Source organism: Patagioenas fasciata, chromosome 1 (genome assembly GCF_037038585.1).
Source record: "Patagioenas fasciata isolate bPatFas1 chromosome 1, bPatFas1.hap1, whole genome shotgun sequence".
In the NCBI taxonomy this organism is placed as follows: domain Eukaryota; kingdom Metazoa; phylum Chordata; class Aves; order Columbiformes; family Columbidae; genus Patagioenas; species Patagioenas fasciata.
In genome coordinates, this window is record NC_092520.1 from 42,239,938 (window position 1) to 42,258,908 (window position 18,971).

The window sequence follows — 18,971 nt, forward strand, 5'->3', positions numbered from 1 at the left end:
GTATGCTCTTATTTTGCTGAGTGTTTTTGCACTTTCAGTCCATTAATCTTCAGTGACTTTTTAGGCATGGTAAAGGGATGCTAATGTTTAAATATTTATAGTGATGATTTAAATATGATTGCTTTCCTAAGTTCTAGAGCTGCCACAGCTGTTTGTCAGATCTGCTTCCCATGACCTTTCTTACTTTTTTTCAAAGATGGATAACATTTTATTTTGTTTTTAGCAAGAATCATTTTCTAGTCACTGATCAAAGTCTAATACACAAGGCAAACATTTATAATTATGGTCAACAGTGAATGTACACTATTTGCTCTTGGTGATTCAAAATCACACATTAGTTCCCCATCTAGTTTGATAGAAAAAAATAACTTTAGTACCGAGCAATCTATTATTAAGTGAGTTAAGTAAACTTTAAACTGTAATAAAACAATTTTTCAGAAATTAGTACTATGTTCAAGATTTTCAAGGGTGCATTTATATAAGACGGTGAAAAATGGTGTTATTAAGTAATTGTGGAAAATATTATTTTCTTATAATGCATGTCCTCTTAATGAAAATTACTAGCAAAAAACAATTCCATAAAGAAAAGCAAAAATAAAGTTGCACATAATAAAAAGTAATAAAATAAATGTTACAGAAAAGTTATGTAAAAAGATTTTGGTCTTCTCTTAGTAAGTGTACTTCATATAAACTACCACAATGTGAAGAATATATAAGTCCATATTTATAATTTAAACATGTAACTGGACCTCTTAAGTTCACTAATCCAAACCATATAGATCTCTTCTATGCTTAAAAATTAAAGCCAGCAAAGCATACATGCTTTGCTGGCTTTAAGTGTACTCTACCATATAATATTAGAATCATCAAATCATAGAATCATTTTGGTTGAAAGAGACCCTCAAGATCATCAGGTCCAACCATAACAAAACTCTGGCACTAAATCATGTCCCTCAGAACCTCATCGATACATCTTATAAACACCTCCAGAGACGGTGACTCAACCACTTCCTTGGGTAGGCTGTTCCACTCCTTCACAACCTTTTACATAAAGAAATGTTTCCTAATATCCAATCTGAACCTTGTCTGGCACAACTTGAGGTCATTTCCTCTCATCCTCGCACTTGCCTCTTGGGAGACGAGACCAACACCCTCCATGCTACAACCTCCTTTCAGGTAGCTGTAGCAGCAAGAAGGTCTCCACTCAGCCTCCTTTTCTCCAGGCTGAACAGCCCCAACTCCCTCAACCACTTCTCATAAGACTTATGCTCCAGATCACTCATTAGCTTTGTTGTCCTTCTCTGAACTCTCTCTAGTACCTCAATGTTTTTCTTGTAGTGAAGAGTCTAAACCTGAAGACAATATTCACGGTTGGGCCTCACCAGTGCTGAGGACAGTGGGACGATCACTTCTCTACGTCCTTCTGGCCACACTATTCTTCATGCATGGGAGGATGCTACTGGCCTTTTTGGCCACCTGGGCACACTACTGGTTTATGTTCAGCCGTCTGTCAATCAAAACTCCCAGATCCTTATCCACCAGGCATCTTTCCAGCCAGTCTTCCCTGAGCCTGTAATGCTGCCTGAGGTTGTGGTGACCTGAGTGCAGGACTTGGCACTTGGCCTTGCTGTGCCTCAGTTGTCCTCCCTTCATTTATTCAGTCAGTCCACATCCCTCTGTAGAGCCTTCCTACCCTCCAGCAGATCAGCAGTCCCACCCAACTTAGTGTCATCTGCAAACTTACTGAGGGTGTACCCAGTTCTCTTGTCCAGATCATTGAGAAAGAGATTAAACAGAACTGGTCCCAGTACCCGTCCTTGGGGAACACCACTCCTGACTGGTTGCCAACTGGATTTGACTCTGTTCACCACAACTAGTTGGACCCAGCCATCCAGCCAGTTCTTCATCCATCAAAGAGTACATCTAACCAGGCCATGAGCTGCCAGCTTTTCCAGGAGAATGTTGTGGGGTACGGTGCTGTCAAAGGCTTTACTGAAGTTCAAGTACACAACACACACAGCCTTTCTCTCATCCACTAAGTGGGTCACCTTTTCATGGAAGGAGAAAACCATTGTGGCTTTCTCTTTCTGAAGTTTTTATAATATCTTAAATTTTAACCCAAATGTATATACTATATCTTTCTAAAATGTAACCATAAAAACTGAAACAATATTACTGTTGGGGTGGAAAGGACAAATAAGGAATACATTTACAGAAAATGAGGTAAGAGAGCAATGTTTCTTCTTTTTTTTAGAGAGGGTGGGAAAGAGAAAACAGGGTGATAAAGGAAAATAAGTGAACATAAAATTTTAGAATAGCAAGAGAAAAAAATCATAGGCCAGAACTCTAGAAAATATAAATGACACATAAACTCTTTCTACTAAAAACATCTTAGATACAAATGTCTTTTAGTTTCTTCATATAAAGTGCTGGTTACATGCTTAAGCTAGACTTTTGCAAACATTTAAAGAAAATTTAGGCTATAGAGCTAGTGGAAGTTTCCTTAAGAAAGAAATTGTGCATAGATTTATTATTCAGAGTGGGATCTTATTTTCAATGACATTCTTTATATCTCAGATTTAGTTGTATGTATTCTTATAAGTGATTTTCTATAACATAGCAGGGGTTTTTTTTACGTACCTCCAGAAAATTATAGGTTTAGATTTTTGAAGTGTTTCTAATTATCATAGATTGGCCAGCCTTCTGATTTTCTAGTACCCTGCGTAAAGTATAAATAAATAAATAAATATATCTATTTAGAAATTAAGCCTGTGGATCTTTCTTATCTTTTAACCTAAGACCCTAACTAATCAAAATAAAACCACATCCAAGCAATACCCCCTTCTAAAACAGATATCAGCATTTAGTGATGCTTGAAGCTCCTCTATGGGAGCCATGGAATAAGTGCCCTTCTGCAGCAAAATAAGGCGCACAAAGTATCTTAAATTAGTAGCAGCCCATGCACAATATTTTCAATGACTCTTATGTTTGCAAATGTATACATTTAGGTATAAACAGAGAGGCAAACTCCTTTATTTTTGGAACAAAACCAAATCAGGTTACAGTTATAATCTAAAGATATAGGCTACTACATATCAATACATATATTAGGCTATTATATGTCAATGCTTAAACATGTATAAATGCACATGCTTGTCTTCATGTATGCATACATATTTAATATGCATACACATTTCTGCATATGTATGTATAGATATAGCTACAAATATCATATTTCGGTGAAAAAAAAAAAACAGGTAACCAAATGGATAATGGAATTTTCAGCTGTAATATAATAGTCAGCATGACTCAGTCTGCATCTCTGTTGTGGTTCAACATGTTAAATGAATCTTGCTGCCTGCATTTCTGTTGCTGCCAGCTATCTTTAAGTGGTGATTCATTCAGTCAGCTTTGGAATTACTTTGGAATAGCATGAGACTTGGAAATAAGATCCAGATATCACATCACCCTCAATGTCTCAAAAATCTGGAGATCTTCAAGTTATTCAGACATGAAAGCAAAGAATGAGTTAGTTTTCCCCCCATGACTTACAGTTTTAACAAAACATATTTTGTTGGTTATTAAAAACGTGGAGTGAAGTCATATGCTGATATATCTATTTTCACATTCAGAATGGTCCTGCTCAGTTCCAGGTTGGAGGCTCTGAAACTATCTCTCAGAGCTTCTTGGCAGTCTGCAGGGACTGAGGCTCTCTGGAGGGGTCTCCAGTTCTGTCAGGGCAGGACCTGGCAACCAGGGCCTGTCCCACCTCCCAGACAGGAGCAGAGCAGCTGGGGGCACTGGTAAAGGCCCATAGAGACGGGGTCAGGCCCAGGTTGAGCTGGGAGATGGGCCTGCGAGTGGATCCAGCTTTTCACAGTCCATGGCTGGGCAAGGTAGGGCTGTAGGGAGCTGGAGACTGGCCCTGCCGTGGCATTGCTGGGGCAGGGACTGATGGCTCCAGGGAGCTCAAATGGGGTCCTGGGCCATGGGCAAGGCTGGGGAAGACCTGGAGAGGCTGGGCAGGGTCACTCAGGGCTGGTGGTGCCCTTAGTGTATTGACAATATTCAAGATCCTTGATCTTTTTTCTGATTGCAGCACAGAGACTTTTAGAGGGCAACTAATAATTTCTCCTTTAAATACCCCTGATAGATACTTATTTAGGCGAAGATGTCTCTGTGTTCCTTCAGATGTTCCATCTCACATGTTTCCATGTCACATTGCCCATTTGAAAACTTCTAATAGAAAGGATAGAATTCTTTCTTTAAAGATGAATTGTCATGCTTAAATCCTTGTACCATGACAACAAATCTATGAGTCACAGAAATCTGAAGAGAATGCCTTAATTAAGCTTGTTATAATATGCCATTGCATTATGTAATTTCTGGGGTATGTTTCTGTTTGTATTTTTTGCTTGTTCTTTGTTGTTGTTTTTTTCTTGCATCTATTGTAATCTGTTAGCAAGGCTGAAAGTGCTGGTATTGTCACACTTCAAGTATTTTGGCTTTATGCAGATATTTTCTCACCTTGCATTAATATTTTCCATAGGCATTATTTTTGCATCTCTGCGGTTATTTGAGTTCAGCTGTCCCTCAAGTAATTCGGGTATACACATATGCTAAAAAGGCATACACAGCAAAACAACATGTAATTTCTGAAGACCTAAGAGCCTGTAGAGTGAGTTAAACAGAAGTGGTAAGACTACTACAATTACTCACCTCAGTGATTCTTTACAGAGAATATTGCTAAAAAACAATTTTTAAGCTGAATACTGAGCTGTATCTTGAAAATTCAGGTGTTGTAAAACGAGGGAAAATACTTATAAAATATATATTAAATATTATATTTCTATTGAAAACTGACTATTAGATATAATTATTTATCACACAGATTCTAAACTATGTATTGTAAATGATATTTTACAGACATCACCATTAGAAGAAATAGTAATGGAATTACAATCTGCCCTTGAGTGCAAATGCAGCAAATAGAAATATGTTATTTTGAGTAAGGTAGAAACACATTACCTTCTTTGACAGGTAGAATGTGTAACACTCAAGTTAAAGATGTGTTATTGAATGCAGAAACTGTTAGTACCACCTACTGACAGAACTATGAAACTGAAAGATATTTTATGTTTATCATATTCTGTAATATAACAATAGCAAACAAATTATTGTGACTCTAATACCTTGTTTGCAAACAACGCACAGTTATGTGTTGATGATGAATTTGAGTATTTAGGGTATGTTTTTGGTGAACTGAGCTACTAAGAAAGTAGTTATAAATGAAAGAATGAAAAGAAATTAAAAAAAAAAATATATATATATATATATGTATACCTCAACCAGCTATTAAAGCCAAACAATTTGAGAAGAAACTATAATTGTTCTTACAGGAGGTATGCAACTAGGAAAAAAAAATGAAACCTTTTCATTACTTTATGCTGGGCCAATAAACCGAATTTAGCTGAGTGTATTATAGCTGCTGGTCTAGAAACACCTTAAATTTAATTGCTTGAAATTTTTAAATCCTTTTCAAACCTGTTTTAACTTTTTCTAACTTTTTCTTATGTAATTCTTCTGTTTCCAGCCAGACCACCACTCATGTACTTGGATTTTGCTCCCAACTGCACCATCTAACACTCCTCAAGAAACTATGAACAGAAATACTGAAATATGACCTATTGGGCTACCTTAATCTAAGCCACTTCCAAGTTGAAAAATAGCTTGTATCAAGGGAAACATTTACATTAGTCTTCCATTTTACCTTCCATTTTATGACTCGTTTGCCTTAGTCATTAGTCTCTGATGTGGAACGTTGTTAAGAGCTTTGAAAATCTAAATATGCTACCCTCTACTGAATTTTCCTTATATATTATGGCAGTAATATCTTCAGAGAAATACAGCAGGTTAGTTAAGCATGACCTCTCTTGCCTGAATCCATATTAGCTACCCTTGATCAAACTCTATGGGTTTATTTTCAACTTTTCACGAGAGTTCCTATGTTTCCTCCCAACAAATTATAAACTCACTGTTTTCCCTCATGGCCATTTAATGGAATATAATGAAGTTGTCTTTGATGCTTTTCAATCCTTAGGAATCTCTCCTGAGTAGTGTGAACTTTAAAAATGTCAGTGAAGAATTAAGTAATTTCCTCACTTGCTTCCCTTAACACTTTTTTTGCTGATCAGAAAAGATAGAAGCATTTTAGGGGCTTCAATAAACATGCTCACTGAATGTGTTTCCAATTGTGTGTCAAACTGGAAAAAAAAAAAGCTTACCTCATACAAGTGCTATTTCTCATTTGTCTGAGAATAATAAGATTACATAGACAATTGTTAAAAAAGAAAACCAAACAAACAAATAAACAAAAAATACAAAACACAAAACACAACAAACAAACAAATGCAGAAAAAAAACACAAACAAACCAATTTTAAAAAACAAAACAAAACAACAACAAAAGCAAACAAAAATAAAACAAAAACAAACAAAAACAAAACAAAAAGGACAAACCAACGACCAAACATGAAATGTCATAATTAAAGCTGAATGATCATTTTCTTCAAGCTCAAAAACCCACCAAACATTAACAGAGACATATCAACCCTTTATTTCTGTTGCAGCTGTCAGAAAAATAAAAAACAACAAAGTAGAATACGTTTTGATTTTAGGTGAGGAACAAATGCATGCAAAAAGCGATTAGAAGTAGCTGTGTTAGCTGCTGTCAGAACCTTACATATGCAAAAAAAACCCAAAAACTTTATTCTTATTCATCCATTTTGTTAGATATTATTAGTAGATATAGTAGATATTTTTGATAAAATAAAGTTGATTTAAAAAAACCATTAAATTTTCTACTAGATAAAGAAAATATTACAGGATATTGCATTTTATATTGTGTCCTTTAATTTGAGAGTGTTTACATTTCGTGTATTTCAGAGCTTTAATACTATGACCCACAAATCCCAGAAGGAGAATTCTTCAGGCAGACCAAGTCAATAAGGAACTGCCATTTGTTGAATATATTTTTAAACATTATCATAAACAAATTCTAGAAGTATGTATTTTACTGGATTATTACTCAACAGAGAAATATTTGTTTTTTTTAATTTAAATGTTAAAAAAGTGCAATTGTCACTTTATCATTGAAGGAAATGATTAAAGTAGAATTCACATAACAGTACTTAACCTAGGATCCCAGTATCACAGTATGTTTGGGATTGGAAGGGACCTCAGAAGATCATCTAGTCCAATTCCCCTGCCAGAGCAGGAACACCTAGATGAGGTCACACAGGAACATGTCAAGGTGGGTTTTGAATGTCTCCAGGGAAGGAGATTCCACAACCCCCCTGGGCAGCCTGTTCCAGTGCTCCGTCACCCTCACTGAGAAGAAGTTTCTTCTCAAATTTAAGTGGAACCTCTTGTGTTCCAGCTTGATCCCATTACCCCTTGTCCTATCATTGTTTGTCACCGAGAAGAGCCTGGCTTCATCCTCATGGCATTCACCTTTTATATACTTATAGACATTAATAAGGTCCCCCCTTAGCCTCCTCTTCTCCAAACTAAAGAGACTCAGCTCCCTCAGCCTTTCCTCATAAGGGAGATGCTCCACTCCCTTAATCATCTTGGTTGCCCTGTGCTGGACTCTCTCAAGCAGTTCCCTGTCCTTCTTGAACTGAGGGGCCCAGAACTGGGCACAATATTCCAGATGGGGTCTCACCAGGGCAGAGTAGAGGGGAAGAAGAATCTCTCTTGACCTCCTAAGCACCCCCCTTCTAATACATCCCAGGATGCCATTGGCCTTCCTGGTCACAAGGGCACAGTGCTGGCTCATGGTCATCCTGTTGTCCACCAGGTCTCCCAGGTCCCTTTCCCCTACACTGCTTTCTAATAGGTCATTCCTCAGCCTATACTGGAACCTGGAGTTGTTCCTTCCCAGATGCAGGACTCTACACTTTCCTTTGTTAAATTTCATCAGGTTATTACCCACCCAGCTTTCCAGCCTGTCCAGATCCCGCTGGATGGCAGCACAGCCTTCTGGCGTGTCAGCCACTCCTCCCAGCTTAGTGTCATCAGCAAACTTGCTGATAGTACACTCAGTTCCCTCATCTAAATCGTTAATGAATATATTGAATAATATTGGCCCCAGTACTGATCCCTGAGGCACTCCACTAGATACTGGCCTCCAACTGGACTCCACACCATTGACTACCACTCTCTGGCTTCTCTCCTTAAGCCAGTTTGCAACCCACCTCACTACTCTATTGTCCACACCACACCTCCTCAACTTAGCAACTAGGATGCTATGGAAGACTGTGTCAAACGCTTTGCTGAAGTCAAGGTAGACCACATCCACCGCTCTGCCACCATCCATTCACCCTGTTACATTCTCATAAAAGACTATGAGGTTGGTCAAGCATGACTTACACTTGGTAAAGCCATGCTGACTGCCCCTAATAATCCTCTTATCCTTGATATGCCTTGAGATGGCACCAAAGGCAATCCGTTCCATTACTTTCCCGAGGATGAAGGTGAGGCTGACCGGTCTATAATTACCCGGGTCCTCCTTCTTGCCCTTTTTGAACACTGGAGTGACATTTGTTTTCCTCCAATCCTCGGACACCTCTTCTATTTCCCAAGACTTGGCAAAGATGATGGAGAGCGGTCTAGCAATGACTTCAGCCAGCTCCCTCAGCACCTGCGGATGCATCCCATCTGGACCCATGGATTGATGGACGTCCAGATTACTTAATTGCTCCGTAACCCAGTCCTCATTGACTAAAGTAAACTCCTCCATTGACCTGGCTTCATCCGGGGTCTCAGGGGTACAGGGCTACCCAGGACAGCCTCCGGTAGAGTAGACAGACAAAGAAAGCATTCAGTAATTCTGCCTTCTCTTTATCTTTTGTCACCAGGGCACCCACCCCATTCATCAGTGGGTCTACATTGCCTCTGGTGTTAGTTTTATCTGCTATGTATTTGAAAAAGCTCTTTTTGCTGTCCTTGACCCCTTTCGCCAGGATGATTATTATTATCATTATCATTTTGTCTTTATTTTTATAAAAATATTTGAAAAAATATTGACTGTAAATATTAAGGGGTCAGCTGTGGTTTGGCACAATCTCAAGTGCTAAAATGGATGTTAAGTAGACACAAGGGACATGACAAACTTATGCAGACCAGGCGTAATCATGATCTTTGCAAGCTCTGAAACAAAATGTTTGTTAAATTGTTAGCAAGCACCAAGGGCTGTTCTGGCCTTACTTCATGCTATTTCTGCAGGGTTCTATTTCCCAGTGGTCTAATAGCTCCAAAGGTAGCTCCAATTTTAACTCTGTGTTTTCCCTACACATTTTCTGAGCTCATTGCTGTTGTCAAAAAGACACAATGTTGACCACTAGGTACTGAGTTCACTTTCTCGTGAGTATAAACAGTGTTAAATATCTCGTTCTGTCCTAGAGGAGCAGAAGGTAAATTTTATTCAGTTTCTTCTTTTAAAGATAGAGTTTAACAATTTATTCATGATTGTTAAGAGTTTAGGGGATAAGCAGACAGGGAATAGTCCCAATTTTTGCCTCTCTTTATTCTGTTCTGTCTGCACAGACCATCTAGAGTTATTCCCCAAAGGGATCCCTGCAAGACTGAAAAATCACAGAAAAAAAAAAAGGATGTGGGACTTACTGTAGTTGCATTAGTTAAAATCAAGATCTGCATTAACTTGCTAAGAATAGCTAACCTGTACAATATTTAATATTCCTCAAAGAATGGATTAGAAAACAAGCACAATATTCTCTAAAAGTCTCAAATTCTGTTTAGTGAAAACAGTATTTGTCACTATATGAGGTATCCTGTATACTCCTGTGATATCAAATCTATTCTTTGCTAACAATGGAAAAACACAGACTGTACTCATCAGGAAATGTAATTACTCATATAATTTTCTTTTAAAACTTGATCTTCATAAAAAAGAGTATTTTAATTACTTGCATGAATCTATTAGTATGTGAAATCACCAGCTCCTGCTAACCTTGAAAAAGGACAGAATGACTGAAATGCTGATTTTCTGTTCTAATGAATTCACGTAAATAAATTACCATTTTTATGAAGTTCAAAAATTTAAATGATAATAAACCAAATTCAAAACATACACATGAAAATTAAATCTTCCTCAGTGATGGATTAATTTCTGCCATCTCTGTTTGTAGTAGGCCATCCAGCATGAAATATGGTATAAAAATAAATTCCAATTTAATTAAAATTAGCTATTTGTTACTGAATGTTACTTGAGATTGAGGTCAGCAAAGAATATACAACTCTGTCAGAAGTAGTGAGAGCATTCAGAATGGTTCTCAGAAGTGCCAACTAATGCTGCATAGTAGCTGCTATGGTGCTGTGTTTTGGATCTGTGACAAAAACAGTGTTGGTAACATAATAATGCTTTTACTGTTGCTGAGCAGTTCTTACATACCATCAAGGACATTTCTGTTTCTCACCGGGGCACTGAGGGTGCACAAGAAGTTGGGAGGGGACACAGATGGGTCAGCTGACCCCAACTGATCAAGGGATAACCCACACCATATCATGTTGTGATCAGCAATAAAAGTTTAAACAGGAAGGAGGAAGGGGGGACATTCAGAGTTATGGCCTTTTTCTTCTCAAGTAACTGTTACGTGTGATGGAGTCCTGATTTCCTGGAAACAGGTGAACATCTACGTGTCAATGGGAAGCAATGAACATATTCTTTATTTTGTTTATTTGCACACACAGCTTTTGCTTTGCATATTAAACTGTACTTATCTCAACCCATGAGTTTTCTCACTTTAGCCCTTCTGATTCAGTTCCCCATCCTATTGAGGGCAGGTGAACAACTTTCCTTTGGTGAAGCCTTGTTGGGTCTCTAATAATTTCCCTGTCTTCTGCCTGTTTTGTAATACCTTCCAGGACACTCTGGTCCCTTCCAATCCCTAACATTCTGTGATTCTGTGATTCCATGATCCTACTGGGCACAGAGATGAGGCTGACTACTCTGCAGTTCCCAGAATACCTCTATTTATCTTAAAAAAAACCAGGTGTTATGTTTTCCTTTTTCTATTCAGCCCTAATATTCCGGAGCAAACTAATATTTATATATTATGTAACTGTTAAATATATAATATTTAATATCACATTTATTTAATTATTATTTATTAATATTTAATTATTAATTTAATTATTATATGTTACTTGCCTATATAAACATATATAGTATTTTATTATATATAATAATGAATATTAAACATTACAATACATTTATATTTAATATAGAGTATATATATTAAATATTTTTTGTCTATATAAATGTGCAGACACATTTCCATTTTAACATCTCCAGGTGTCAATTGTTTCCCATACATTAAGAACATTATTTACTTCACTAAAGTACATGAAAGATTTCTGAAATCTTTAAAGAACATACAGAAGATGAGAAAGATTGATAACTGGTGTTCCTCAGTGTTGAAGAAGAGAAAGTAGAACTCAGCATTGCAAAAATGCAGTCTTTTCCAGCATTGCCTGGTATTTTCAGTTTAAGTCAAGAATCTTCTTTGCCTGTTTATGCTGAGAAAAATAATACCCTACCAAACTATTCAGTATAATGAGACTGCTTGAGGAACATGATATTGTTTAACGTAAGTATGCAGCATGTCAGCGTGAACAGTACTTCAAAGCATTCATCTCAAAGTAAAAAGCAAACTTTGAGAGAGACAACAAAAGAAAAAAACGTGAAGGGAAAAATACAAGCCTATAAGTAAAAATGTTCAGTATAATGTGCACATTCATTAAATAGCTGAGGAAAAAAAAACAAAGCAAGATAGTTATGAGAAAATGTAACTGCAAAGGAATCCCACACAAAAAGTGTTTCTGAGATGCCTGATAAATCAGTGTCTGAATAAGAAATGGACCTGGGAAAAAAAAAAAAAAAAGTAAGTCCTCATGAATTAAAATACATTTATCTATTTGAAATACATTCACATTTATGTTATGCCCAAAGCAGATAACGCATTGTTATTCTGGCAGGCTAACAAGTGATCACTTAGCTGCTGTCACTCTGTCTCTAAAGAAAATGGTGCATTACTGATTACACGAATTATCAACAGTTTTAAGGGATTTAGGAGATAGGAGCTGCAGTTTATTCAGCATCATAGCAAGTACAACTAAAGTACTGAAGAAAAACTGTGTCATGAACATTATAAAATCTCAGGCGATGAAAACAAAGTATCTGTATATTTTGTTTTTGGAGAAAAAAAAAAAAAGGCAAATTTTTAAAAATAGTGCTGCCATTCTTCATGTCTTTGAAAAAGTTTTCTCACCTTTGTTTTCTCCCATGCCAAGTTTAGAACCAGGATTACCATTTCACCAGCAAACTAAATTGATTGCCTACAAAGATAGATTATTATCCATGAGGGATTGTTTTTGTTGTAATAATTTTATTCAGACTGCTTTACTAAAAGCTGACACAATGTTAATAATATTGTGCACCGCTTCTCCTATTCTATTTTTTTTTTTTTTGCATCAATATTGAGAACACGTTTGGTAACCATCTGCAAAGCATAGTACCCCTGCATCCTACAGGCCTTCCCATATTTGACCTTAGAATGTCACCTGATTTCAACAATTCTTCCCAGTCCTCCCTTTCTAATTCTGGCTATTCAGCTAATCACTCCTTCAGGTCATAATGATTCTTTTTTTAATCTCAATTCCTCAGGCTGTCCACTGCTGTTCTTACAGAACACCACCTTAGAAAGGTCCTTACATTCATTTCAAGCTGTGCCTATACTGTCAATCTTTTCTTTCCCAATAATTTACTTCTCACCTCTACTTTGTGTCAACTCATTTTTTTTTCTCCCCACATGCAATTGTTATTACATTCTATGGTTTTTCAGATGTGTGGCTTGTCTGTTGTCACCTTAAATCTCCTATTCCACTGAACTGTCAGACTGAAAGTTTCTGTCATAGCTAATATTTCTTCACGGATCTAGAGATAATAAATGGTTGTGAAAATGGTGTTTATTGTTCAACACGTATTTGACAGAGGAGTTCACATACTGAGCAAAAGCCTATGACAGAGGAAAATTTCATTACTAAAATTGAGTTTTGGAAAGAGAACGAATGTAAACCTAAAGAAGTTTTAAAAAATGAGAACACATTAGTGGGTGCATGCTGAAGAATCAGATACTACCTTTGATGATCTGTACACATGAATTAATAGAAAAGATGGCAAAATGGACAATTTATGTCTATAAGAATATACTTTATTTGAACTTTGACCAGGTTAACTGTTAATGGTGTATCCCTATTTATTTTTGCTGAGTTTACTAAATAATTACAGTGTGCATGCTTTCAGAAAAAAAATGTAGTGTAGGACAGAACAATAAATCACACATAAGAAAGGAAAATAAACTGAGCAAATCAAATCCTGGACCAAAATTCTGCAAAAATAAAAACTATTGGGACAACTATGTTTAGAAAAATATTGAGCATCTTATGGTTAACATTTATCAAGTAAGTGAGAGTTGTAGCTTTAAAATCTAGGAAGATAAATCATCTCTATTTTTAATTTTATTAGAGTTTTAATATCCTCCAAGCACAGTATAGGTGTTGTTTAAAATAGTAATAAATAAATCAAACTTAAGTAACTGCTCACTTCAGCTATTTTATCTCTAAAGGTGTTTTGTTTATTCCTATTTTGAAGAAGAAAATAAGATGAAGAATTAAATTAGTAATATTTATAATGTTACAGTAGTCTCCAATATATTTCACCCAAGTCAGTTTGGTTTTCCCTTGAAATAATTGCTTTTTCATACTGCCAGATAATGTTTTTAAATAAAAAAAAATATATATATATATTCATATATAAATGCACATACACAGACATATAGATACATGTGTGTATATGCAAACACAAAACAAATGGATAGAAATACAGTGTAAAACTTCTATCATGGTTTGTCCTCGCAAATTATTTCCTTATATGTTGGGTGGAGTTGCCTAAATAATCCTGCAGATAAAAAAGTCTACTACTAACCCACAAGAAATACCCCTCTATTATCCTGATAATCTGTTGATATTGTTTGTGCACAAACTAAGACAGAAAAATCAAAGTAATTATTCTTTTATATCCTTTAAATACGCTGTTTAATTCAGTTGGAAATTGTACATGATGGAACAAGTTATTACTTATTTATAATTTTTCACAATTGCAGATGAATCTCTTAAATGGTGTTTTGCTTTTGCATCTCCTTTGTAACAAACTAGGCTATTCAAATGTAAACTGGGCCCTGAGTATAGTGTATTAAATCAGATTAGTTGGCCACAGGCAGGCTCGTAAAATCTGGAGAGGAAAAATGTAATTTTTACTGCTAAAATATTACCAGCCTATGAACATTCTCTGTGTGGTTAATGCATAATTTCACTGTAAATAAGGCTTTCTTTCAAAATGTTGTGAAGTTCCCCTGCAGCTTGTGGTGAAGACCACGATAGGGCAGGTTGTCACCTTGCAGCCTGTGGAGGAGACCATGGTGTAGCAAAAAAGCGTGAAGAAGAAGGAGAGGCAGAGTCAAACTTTTATATGCTGATTGTAATCCTACAATCTAGGTTTACAAGTACATCATAGGATATTAAATGTTCCTTTTGTTTCTTTCATCATTCACAGCAAAAGGTAATGATGTCACACTGGCCAACCTGTATTTGCTTAAGTAACACAGCAGCATTGTCAGTGTGTACCTCTCTTGTATCCTGAGAAGCCTGACTGTAAACATGATTCCTGAAAGGTGATGTTAAGTAGGACAGCTACATTAACAGAGGAAACCTTTCTCCCCCTGTGAAACCCTCTCTCCCTTTGTGACAGAAGTTTTACCAGTCACTTGGACTCATGAACATGAAACTCCTGACAGAACGAAATACTTGACCGCATACCTTATTTCAAGTAAGTCAGAGAAAAAGGTACCGGAACAAATCCTATTGGAACCAAAGTGCTACCTATATTTCAAAACTGAACTAACATCTGTTTTCAGAGGTCAATGAAGAAAACAGAAAGGCTCAGAATGGCCTAAGTATAGAGTAAGAACTAAGTGGATAAATGGCACTCTACTACTCATTTATAATACGTAAAGTATCATAATACTGCAAGTGACAACTCTAGCACTGGGAAGTACAGCTTATCTTACTTCAGTTTCTATCTTCTTCCAAACAACAAAATAATATTAGAGAAAAACAAACATGTATTATTTACTGTAGACAGAGCATTAACTGTATTTTGGTGTAGGTGTTATCTGCCCTACTGTAAGATGTTGAGTTTAGTTTCTGTGCAGTTCTTGATTTTTAGTGTTTGTTGTTTTGTTTTGTTTTTTTTTTTTTAAATTTGATGTCAGTAGACAGTATAGTCCTTTCTGTGAAAACAGCATGGCTTCTTCACACATCTGGCAAGCTTATATGATAAAATTTACATGAGTTTATATAATTTTACATAATGTAAATAGACTGATTTTAATTTAATCTATGAAATCCAAACATCATAAATCATCTAAAGGTTGTTGTGTTGTGTTTTGTTTTGTTTTCCTGTGGTAGACTGTAACCTAGGAAAATTCATGTAATGTGATTGTCAAAATTTATGTGTGTCAATATCAATATATATCTCTTAAAAATAATTATGTACACACAAATTTAATAGACAAGCTACTGACAATAAATTAAAATCATGCATAGCAGATAACAGTCATGTAATAAGACAAATGTCACTGACTAATCTTTCTCAAATGAAATATTGACTATCTGAGTTTGGTGTCATGCTGTTTTTCACAAGCTTAGGAAATATTTAGGATTGTAACTGCAATAGTTTGGTAGCTGAGTGAAGAGGCAAAAAGCTTTTCTTTATCCCACCGAAGTTAGATGGAGTTTAATACCGAACAATAATTCCAGTCAAAAGCCTGCCTCATGCTGTTGAAAACACATGGCGTATGTTTTTTTTAGTCACCATATGAAAACAAGTTAACATCGTAAACTTTTGTGACTCTGCAGTTAAAAATCATATTCTGACAAAAATTAAAGTTGAGGACGAACTGAAGGAAGACAGAATGACAAAAAGAGTGAACATCACTAGCCAATTCCTTCTGAACACAAAATCATAAACAACAAATGCGCTCTAAAATTACAGACAATTTGGAATCAGAAAGCATATATTCAACTCTTCTCTGTTTAACAGCAACAAATATCATAAATTGTGTGATGATGTGACAGTTTATTTTGTCTTTTTACAGAACCTATGTTGATTCTGTTATATTGCTTGGCTTACGTGCCGTTGTTGTTTGATATCTTAGCATTAAGTAGGATGGACACAGGATTTGCAGAAAAAAATTCTACCTAATGATTACTAAATACCTTGCACTATGTAAAATTAAACAAAACAACTTGACACTAGGACTACACACATCCATATTACTCTCATACAAGACGTAGTTTTTAATTCCCTAAAGTAATTCAAAGCAGTGGGATATATTTGGCTGCCCTCTATAAACAATGTGACAAAACATTTTTCACTTGATATTGAGATGCAAATTAAAAATGTTCTTTCTAGGCAGCTGTGAAAGCAACATAGTAAACAGTTTATTTGAGGAGCATAAATTTAAGAGCCTAACCATTTTATCAAACTAATTTTCTTTTTTTTATTATTTTTTTTTCCCCAGAACAAAGAGCACAATGATGAATGCAGTGGGAAACCAGTCTAAAAAACACATTTCCTGTCCCTAAAGCACTCCTTTAAATCTAGGCTCCACTGTATTTTGAAATGACTTATGTCAAGGCCATTGAGATTTCCATTGTTAGAACAGTAATTTGTTTTTGCACAGAATTATTATCAACTGTTGTGTAGTCTGTGAGCTACGGAGGCAATAATAGAGAAACATTCACATGGCCCATTTACTGGATGAGGTTGCATAAAGTCCATCTGATTATGTATAAGTGGTTATTAGGAAAGGATCTGAAATAAGAGTCACAAGAGAACTACAAATCCTCAAACTGACTATTACAGAGTCATTTTGCAGGAGCTGTAGTTTCCTGAGTATTGGATACTTTGTTGACAATGACTTCTGGACAACAATAAATGATGTTTTTACAAGCCAGCTTCAAACTGTACAGTTCAAGTGCCAAACAGGTCTGTACTTTTAAATCAGAAATATTAAAAGCAAAGGGGAGAAATAGTTATTGATAACAGCAAACTCATTTTGGGCTTTAGAGAATATAAATGTTAAGCCTCAGCAGATTTCATGAGGCATTATGAAGTTCTGAAGACAGATATGTTTTCTTATGAGAACTGAATGCAGTAATTTATCAGCATAAAGCTTTGAGTTTGCATAGATCCTTGAGCTGTAGCACAGGGAAGTGACAGGAAAGTTATGGGTGTCAGGGGACAATTTTAGAACAAGTAGTTTGTGTCATATTAAGAAACAAAGACGTGTATTCTTTAGAATTTGCTTGTTCATTAATCCATTCTGTTTTAAGATCTTTCATCCCTACTGTGATCCAAAGGCTATCCAAGATCAGAGGGAAGTCCCAGTAGGGCAGAAAGAAATCCTATGGTGCTAAAAAGGCTTTGAGGTAGATACTATTACTGAAAGCATGAGAGTTGACATCAGAGGGTGAAAAATGACATAGGAGTTCACATTTAGAACTTTGCACCTGTAAAATATTGTTTAGACCTTACTGATTAAGGGTGACACAACATGCACTGCACTTTCAAACCTTTTATTTTATGCCACGCATGCAGGGAAAATTGCATACACATGCTTGTGACTTTAAATATCCTATTTTAATTTGCAAAGATTATCCATTTTATGTGGAAAGTTTATGAGCAATTTTGCCACTAGAATCATTCTTTGCTTGCTTATAATCAAATATGTGTTACACTTTTTTTACAGATGCTTCTGCTTTTTATATTTTATGAGAAATAAGCCTTGGCTGATGATCTCTTCTCTCTATAGACACAGAACTTCAAGTTTGCGCCTGACGCTTGGTATGGCATGAGCAAAACCAACTACTTTGAGGATGGAGACAACAGAACCTAAACTAAATTTAAGTTTTAATTTAGTTCAAATAAGGCATAATGTCTTGGGGCATGAAAATACAAAAATGCCTTTACCTTTGCTTAGTTGTTATTTTTTTCCTGAATTACCTTTTAAATTAAGTATACCACACAAAACAATTTATTTGTGTCTTGATGACTATGATGTTTGGAGATGTTTACATCTGCTCAGTCTTTGAATCTTCTTTAAACTTCAGTAGTTGCATTCATGATGATTCAGAATGAGACTGGAATGTGTAAATAACTGGAGTTTGTATTAAAAACAAACAAACCAACCCCCAACAACTTAAGAACCCTGAAGATAATAAATTAGATTACTATTTCTTAAAGAAAGTTGAAAATATCACTTGAGGGTGAAAAATTATTATTCAACTCATCATTACTATTATTATTATGAGAGACGTTCAAGGAGCTAACTTCTTAGGATTTTTAGTGAAGAAATATTTCTTAGTCCATTTGAAAGATTTCAAGATCAAGCTTCAGCATGTGAAGAATAGTCCAATACTTTTCTTGTTAGAGTACTGTTGATTGTCTGGAGAAAATAATTGCTGTTTTAAGTTCTGACTGTTAACGAATCACTTGGCTTCCTGGCACCCTGCCCCTGGACCAATATCGTTAGCATAGGCAGGATGCCACCTAAGTTATTCATGTAAAATAGGATGGGAATGAACAATCAAGGTCTTCCATAGAGGAAGAGATGTTGATTCACAACAGAGAGCTGTGCTTTAACTACCAATCTGTCTGCAGGCCAGCTACTATTGGTATAGAAGGTGGAGAGAAGCTCAGAAAGTAATAAGACCTAATAGAGGGAATGTGAAGGTAGATAAATTCAGCTGGAAACAAGTCTGAAAATA